Genomic DNA, 7,544 nt, shown 5'->3' on the forward strand with positions numbered 1-7,544 from the left:
GAGCCCAGAAGGAAAGAAAGAACAAAGAAGACAGAGCTTCCTGGAGTAGGGGTGAGTCACTGCCGAACAGGGAAAACAAGTCAGTCTGAAAAGCATCTCTTTAACCAGCCATAGGATCACAGGAAAGCAAAATGAGAGCACTAGGGGTTAAATTTGGCCTCCCAAAAGACATGTTTATCCTAATTCCAGTACCTGTAAATGTGACCTTATTTGGAATAGAGTCTTTACAGATTAATTAACGTAAGGTCATTAGAATGAGCACTAATCCAATATGACTGGTGTTTTCATAAGAAAGGGAAATTTGGATACAGACAAACATGAACAAAGGGAACACACAGTAGAAGAACGCCACGTGGTGATGGAGGCAGAGACTGAAGTGATGCACCTAAAAGCCAAGAAATGCCAAGGATTGCTAGCAACCACCAAAAGCCAGGAAAGCAAGAGACAGTTCTCTAGATCTTTCAGGGAGAGCACTGCCTGGTTGATGCCTAGATGTCAAACTTCTATCCTCAAGAACTATGAGAAAGCAAATCTGTACTGCTTTAAGCCCCTCATTTGCGGTACTTTGTTACTGCAGCCCTGAGAACCTAACACAGGGGGCAACAGCCCCAGCTTCTCTCCTCACCACAGCCCCAGTGTAACAGGAGAAATGGCCTGGAAAAGGTCAAATGTTTTCTATCTCTCTATCCTCCTCTGTTGGGGGAATTAAACCTATATCCCTGCTTCAGGTTAGTGGGAGGGCAGGGGAAGAGAGTGTCTTTTGTTCTTTTTTACCACAAGAGGTGACTCAAGGGAATTGTCTAGGCAGAAGTCTGAGATCATCTTAGCTGGAAAATGGGATGAATCAACTGTAAGCAATAGCCTGAAGTTGAAAACCTCCCCCTTAAAAGCTCTGTATTTCTGCTCAGAGTCAGTACGTGGGTGCTTTAAGACAGGAATATGAAAACCTCATTTGTCAGCAAATTAATATACTCTTTCCTTCTTTCCAAATCACTTATCCTTGTTCTTCTGATGTGACCTTGGGGACAAGTGAACTTTCGGTAACACCACAGTAGGGAGTTAGGGCACCTCACAGGCAGAGAAGAGCCCATCTACAGCCAGTCATGATCTGTGGGGAAAGACCCAGCAGGACTGGCTCTTTTGAGGGATATGAAGAAGCCAGTCCTACCATAAACAGTGGTCCCAACTCCTGGTCTAAGAGGGCTAAGACTGTGCTGAGGATTCCCAAGAATGTTTATAGCAAAATAATTTGAAACAGCAAAACACTGGCAACAGCCCAAATGTCTATCCACAAAGGAACTGATAATTATGGAATGTGCATCTGTCAGATGCCATAAATGGTGAAAATAAATAGTGGCCATATCATACCCTAGCATGGAAGAATATCACGCACTGTTGAAGAAACCAGGAAGGCACCGTAGAATATAAATAATATGGTATCACTTACAAAACAATTCAAAAACAAAACCAAACAACATAGTGTCTAGGGTATATATTTGGTAAAGACATAAAGAAAAAACATGCCTTTAAAAAAAATTGTGGCTGTAGGCAAGGAATGGTGAGTTTACAAGGAGCAGTTATGGAGACAGAGGAATCAGGATGGAGACGTAAGTTAGTTTAAACTACAACCACAATTAGACAAAACCTTGATAACTGGGATCTACAGAGAACTCAAATTAAGGCCGGACATGGTGGCTTATGCCTGTAATCCTAGCACTCTGGGAGGCTGAGGCAGGTGGATTGCCTGAGCTCAGGAGTTTGAGACCAGCCTGAGCAAAGGGAAGACCTCATCTCTAAAATAGCTGGGTGTTGTGCTGGGCACCTTTAGTCCCAGCTACTAGGGAGGCTGAGGCAAGAGAATCGCTTGAGCTCGAGATTGAGGTTGCTGCGAGCTGTGATGCCATGGCCCTCTACCCAGGGTGACAAAGTGAAACTCTATCTTAAAAAAAAAAAATCAAATTAATCAACAAAAAGAGCCAACAATCCTGTCTATCACTGAGCAAGAGAGATGAATAGAACTTTCTCTAAAGAAGACAAAACAAATGGTGAATGAAGGAGCTGAGGAAATTTCACCCCAAAATATGATTCCTTGGTATAAAGAATATTTTGAATTAAAAGGCCATTCATAATCAGAAAGCAATGGCCTCTCCTCTATAAAACCTGAGTAACCTGATTTAGAATCAGAAAAGGCTGCTGACTTCCTTATTGCATTACTAATAAACCTGGCCCTAAGGTCATTTGAAGCTCTGAGACCTGTCTCTCAGGTTAATCTACAATTCAATCTGTTTCCACCCATCTATACTCATCCCCCCTAGCAACCACTTGCTGCATGTATACTTTCCACACTCTGCCTACTTCCTTCTAAAAGGCATCTTTAAAAGAAGTCTCTGACCATCACTGAGACTTTGGGTAATCATTTTTGTGATTCCCCTCATCCACATGGTATTCGGAAATAAAACTTTCTCTTATTAATCTACCATAACTGTGAGTTGATCTTTTCAGCGAACCAAAGTAAAAGGGGCAAGTTTTGTGGTGATCCCCACACCAACAACATATGAAAAAATGCTCATTGTCTCTAATTATTAGAGAAATGCAAATCAAAACTACCCTGAGATATCACCTAATCCCAGTGAGAATGGCCCACATCACAAAATCTCAAGGCTGCAAATGCTGGTGTGGTTGTGGAGAGAAGGGAACACTTTTACACTGCTGGTGGGACTGCAAACTAGTACAACCTTTTGGGATGGAAGTATGGAGAATTCTCAAAGAACTCAAATTAGACCTCCCAATTGATCCTGCAATCCCAGTACTGGGCATCTACCCAGAAGGAAAAAAATCATTTTATCCTAAGGACATTTGCACTAAACTGTTTATCACAGCTCAATTTTTTTTTTTTTTTTGTAGAGACAGAGTCTCACTTTATGGCCCTTGGTAGAGTGTCATGGCATCACACAGCTCACAGCAACCTCCAGCTCCTGGGCTCAAGCGATTCTCTTGCCTCAGCCTCCTGAGTAGCTGGGACTACAGGCGCCCGCCACAGCACCCAGCTATTTTTTTGTTGCAGTTTGGCTGGGGCTGGGCTTGAACCCACCACCCTCGGCATATGGGGCCGGCGCCCTACTCACTGAGCCACAGGCACCTCCCCCTCACAGCTCAATTTGTAATTGCCAAATTGTGGAAGCAGCCTAAATGCCCACCAACCCAGGAATGGATTAACAAGCTTTTGTGTATGTATACCATGGAATACTATTCAGCCATTAAAAGAGATGGAGACTTGGGGCCGCGCCTGTGGCTCAGTCGAGGGTGGCGGATTCAAACGCGGCCCCGGCCAAACTGCAACAAAAAAAAAATAGCCGGGCGTTGTGGCGGGCGCCTGTAGTCCCAGCTGCTCGGGAGGCTGAGGCAAGAGAATCACTTAAGCCCAGGAGTTGGAGGTTGCTGTGAGCTGCGTGAGGCCACAGCACTCTACCGAGGGCTATAAAGTGAGACTGTGTCTCTACAAAAAAAAAAAAGAGAGAGAGATGGAGACTTTACATCTTTTCTATTAACCTGGATGGAGGTGGAACACATTCTTCTTAGTAAAGCATCATAAGAATGGAGAAGCAAGAATCCAATGTACTCAATTCTAATATGAAGGCAATAGATGACTCAGTACATGGTGGGGAGGGATGGGAGAGAAGAGTGAGGGAAGGAGGGAGGAGGGTGGGGGGGTCACTGTGTGTGACACAACTCTTGGGAGCGGGACACAATTATAAGAGGGAATTTACCTGACAAATACAATCAGTGTGACTTGGTTCTTTGTACTCTCGATGAATCCCAAAGAATAAAAAAAAAAAAAGTTGTGTTCACTGAAGAAAGGAACAAGCTTATTACCAGATGGTTTACTTCAGGGTTCAAATTCCTCCCTTCCTTCCCACCACATCTGCCTTTCCCCTAGCTCCCCACAGCCCTCCTTCTCTCTCCCTTTATTTCTAAGCAGTGGAAAGAATCCATTAAGCTCTCTGTGATCCAAAAACTCTCTTTTCGACATTTGCTGGAGGCCTCTTTCTCATTCCTGAGACTTTGTTGATGGGGGGAAGATCCAGGTCCCATTTGGGGCATTGTGTCAGAGCCCAAGGACTGAGTAATTATCATACTTTTTTGTTTGTTTGTTTATTTTTTGATAGAGTCTATGTTGCCCTCAGTAGAGGGCCATGGCATCACAGCTTACAGCAACCTTGAACTCCTGGGCTTAACCGATTCTCTTGCCCCAGCCTCCCAAGTAGCTGCGACTACAGGTACCTGCCACAACGCCCAGCTATTTTTTTGTTGTTGTTATTGTTGTTGTTGTTGTTGCTATTGTCATTGTTCTTTAGCTGGCCCAGGCCAGGTTTGAACCCGCCAGCCTTGATGCATGTGGCTGGCACTGTAACCACTGTGCTACAGGTGCCAAGCCAAGATAACCAAGTTTTAAGAGCAACAAACTATGACAAATCATATGAAGAACCATATCAGAAATACAATAAAGCTATGGCACACCCTTACCCGCTTACGGTCTTGTAACTGGGACCATGAGGCCTGAGTGGTGAGCAGCTCATCTAAATGGCTAGAAACAGAATCACTTCTACACTGTCCAGCGGTTTCTGGCATTTCTCTTATTTTGTATTTTCTACCATATCCACAATCAGAATCCATGCAAGGTTTTCCTTTGTACAACAAACTACATGATGATCACGATCAAGTCCACACACAGAGCAACCCAGCCATCTGGGTTACCAGACTCCTGGTGTCTCCTCCTGACACAGCTGAGTCTCCTGGTGAAGAGGGGAAGGGCAGCGCTTGCTCCACAACACATACATTAAAATATGACATGGAGAAGATTAACACGGCCCCTACACAAGGATGACAAGCAAAATCATGAAGTGGTCCACATTTTTTTGGACTCTGTCTAGCAAACCCAAACAATGTGACCTATACTCTCATATTAACTTAAAATTAAAAAAAAAAATCAGTGTGTGACACACCTTTTGGGGGTGGAACACAACTATAAGAGGGACTTTACCTAACAAATGGAATCAATTTACACTCTCAATGAATCCCCAACAATAATTTAAAAAAAAATTTTTTTTAAAGAGATGAACGGCAGCACCATAGTGGGGTTCTGGGGCATCCTGCCCTACTCAGCCAGGCTCAGGGGCCAGGGGCCTTGCCCTGCAGCACTGCTCTGTGTCTCCCTCCCCGTTGAAAACTGTTGTCAGTGTCACCCTTCTGCCCACATGGCCTAGTAGATTTCTCAGACTCACATCTGAGCCCCCTCAAACATCATCTTCCATCCCACCGGACTCCCTGCCTGTAACCCTGTGGCCAGCACAGGGTACATTTGCCCAGGTCTGCCTGCACTGTTGACCCATTTGGAATCATTCTCTCTGTTTTTCCTACCTAAGTTTAGTCTTCCCTTGAAAATCCAGCTCAAATTCTACTATGTGCATTAAAGTAATCTGGATAACATTTAGAAAATCAGACTTTCCCCCTATCAATCACATTCCTAGGAAGCAATTTCACCACAACAGCCCCAGACTTGGAAGCAAGGAGAAAAGTTGGCCTGTGGGGCCTGGCCTGGCCGTGCCCCTAATCCCTCCACTTGCGATGCGTCTGCTACTTCTGCTGGCAGCAAGAAAGGGCCTTGGGGGAGTCTTCATTTCAGGCTTTTCAGTCGATTTGGGGCTCCCTAAAGCTTATGGCTGGTTTAAAGAGATGCTCTAAAACTGCAGCACAGAATCCAAAACCATCCATTGTGAGAAAGGGAAGGGCCCCGGGGGCCGCCCCCCAGCCCGGGCACACACCCCCTTCCCATGACAGGCTGTGTGTAACTTGAACCTCTTCTTGTTCAGGAGTCACCCACCAGGCAGATGGGAGAGGCTTAGATGACATTATCGTATAACCAGCATCTCTTCTCTGTGGCAAGAAGGAAATGACTCCGGGAGGATTACCAAGAGAGTCAGGGTAAAGATGGAAACAGCCGCCACCCAGACCTCCGTAAGAGCTGCCCACGACCGCGATCCACGCCCACCCGGAACTCCGGAAGAGCTGCGCCCCGACGTGATTGGTGCCACCCCGGACCCCATTAAGAGCTACGCGACCACAATTGGCGCCTGCCGGGACCACCGTAAGAACTGCACCACTACCCGCACCCGGGCCTCCACATGCCCTGACCAGGAACTGCGGGAGCCATGCAACACTACGTCCTCCCTCCTGTACCCTCCATGCCTCCACACCAGCGTGCTCATCTGGCCAGGGATTCCGGTAGCTGCGTGGAGCCCTTCTCCTGGCCAGAGACTGCTGGAGCCTTGGGCCCTCTGTGCCAAAGTCACTGGGTACTAAGCACTCCCAGAACCATGTGCACCACCCCCTACCCTGTTGCTGGATCCGGGTGTGTCACACTCTGGAGCTGCTCCCACAACCAGAATTCCCTGGCTGGGACAGCCCCAGAGGAGCTACACAGGATCACTCCCTCCAAAGATCCAGCAACAGTAGAGTGATCCCACTGGGGTCTAATCTTGGAGAGAAACCTCCCCAACTCTGAGGACGGCCAAAGGTAACAGTGAAAAACAATCATGAGGCGAAATCAACAGAAAAACTCTGGCAATATGAATAATCAGAGTAGATCAACTCCCCCAAGGAACAATGGGGCAGACACAGTACAAGATCCCATGCACAAATAGCTGAGATGTCAGAAATCTAATACAGAATCTGGATAGCAAGTAAGATCGAATTAGAATGCTAAGCAGTAACCCAAAAGATGTCTCAAGAATTCAACAAATTCAAAGACCAAATGACCAAAGATTTTGACACATTGAGACAAGAAGTTGCAGCCCTCAAAGATCTGAGAAACACAGTAGAATCCCTCAGTAACAGAATGGAGCAAGCAGAAGAAAGGATATCTGACATTGAAGACAAAGCTTTTGAACGCTCCTAAACTCTCTCCCTCTAAAGAGGGAGAGAAATGGAGGACAAAAACAGATCACTCTCTCAGAGAGCTCTGGGATAATTCGAAGAAAACCAATATTAGTCTTATAGGGATCCTTGAAAGCGACGAAGTGGCTTCACAAGGCACAGAGTCTCTTCTCCATGAGATTATGAAGGAGAACTTTCCAGACATGCCAAGAGATTCTGAAATTCAGATAGCAGACATTTTCAGAACTCCAGCATGACTCAACCTGAATAAGACATCCCCCAGACACATCATAATCAATTTCACTAAAGTTAATATGAAGGAGAAAATTCTGAAAGCAGCCAGACGAAAGAAAACCATCACCTACAAGGAGAAGAATAATAGAATAACTGCAGATACCTCTGCTGAAACCTTTCAAGCTAGAAGAGGATGGTCATCAACTTTTAATCTCCTAAAACAAAATAACTTTCAACCCAGGATCCTGTACCCAGCTAAACTGAGTTTCATTTATGACGGAGAAATTAAATACTTCAATGACATTCACATACTGAAGAAATTTGCCATAACTAAACCAGCTCTCCATGATATTCTCAGACCTATCCTTCATAAAGAC

General features: G+C 45.4%; 1 non-coding gene across 1 annotated transcript; it reads left to right on the forward strand.

Annotated features, from left to right (window-relative positions):
• Positions 1-4,814: 4,814 nt before the first annotated feature.
• Positions 4,815-4,916, forward strand: LOC128585181 (U6 spliceosomal RNA). Its single transcript, XR_008379916.1, has one exon. It is a non-coding gene; the product is annotated as a U6 spliceosomal RNA (small nuclear RNA).
• Positions 4,917-7,544: the final 2,628 nt, after the last annotated feature.

The sequence above is a fragment of the Nycticebus coucang genome, chromosome 4 (genome assembly GCF_027406575.1).
Source record: "Nycticebus coucang isolate mNycCou1 chromosome 4, mNycCou1.pri, whole genome shotgun sequence".
NCBI classification, from domain to species: Eukaryota; Metazoa; Chordata; class Mammalia; order Primates; family Lorisidae; genus Nycticebus; species Nycticebus coucang.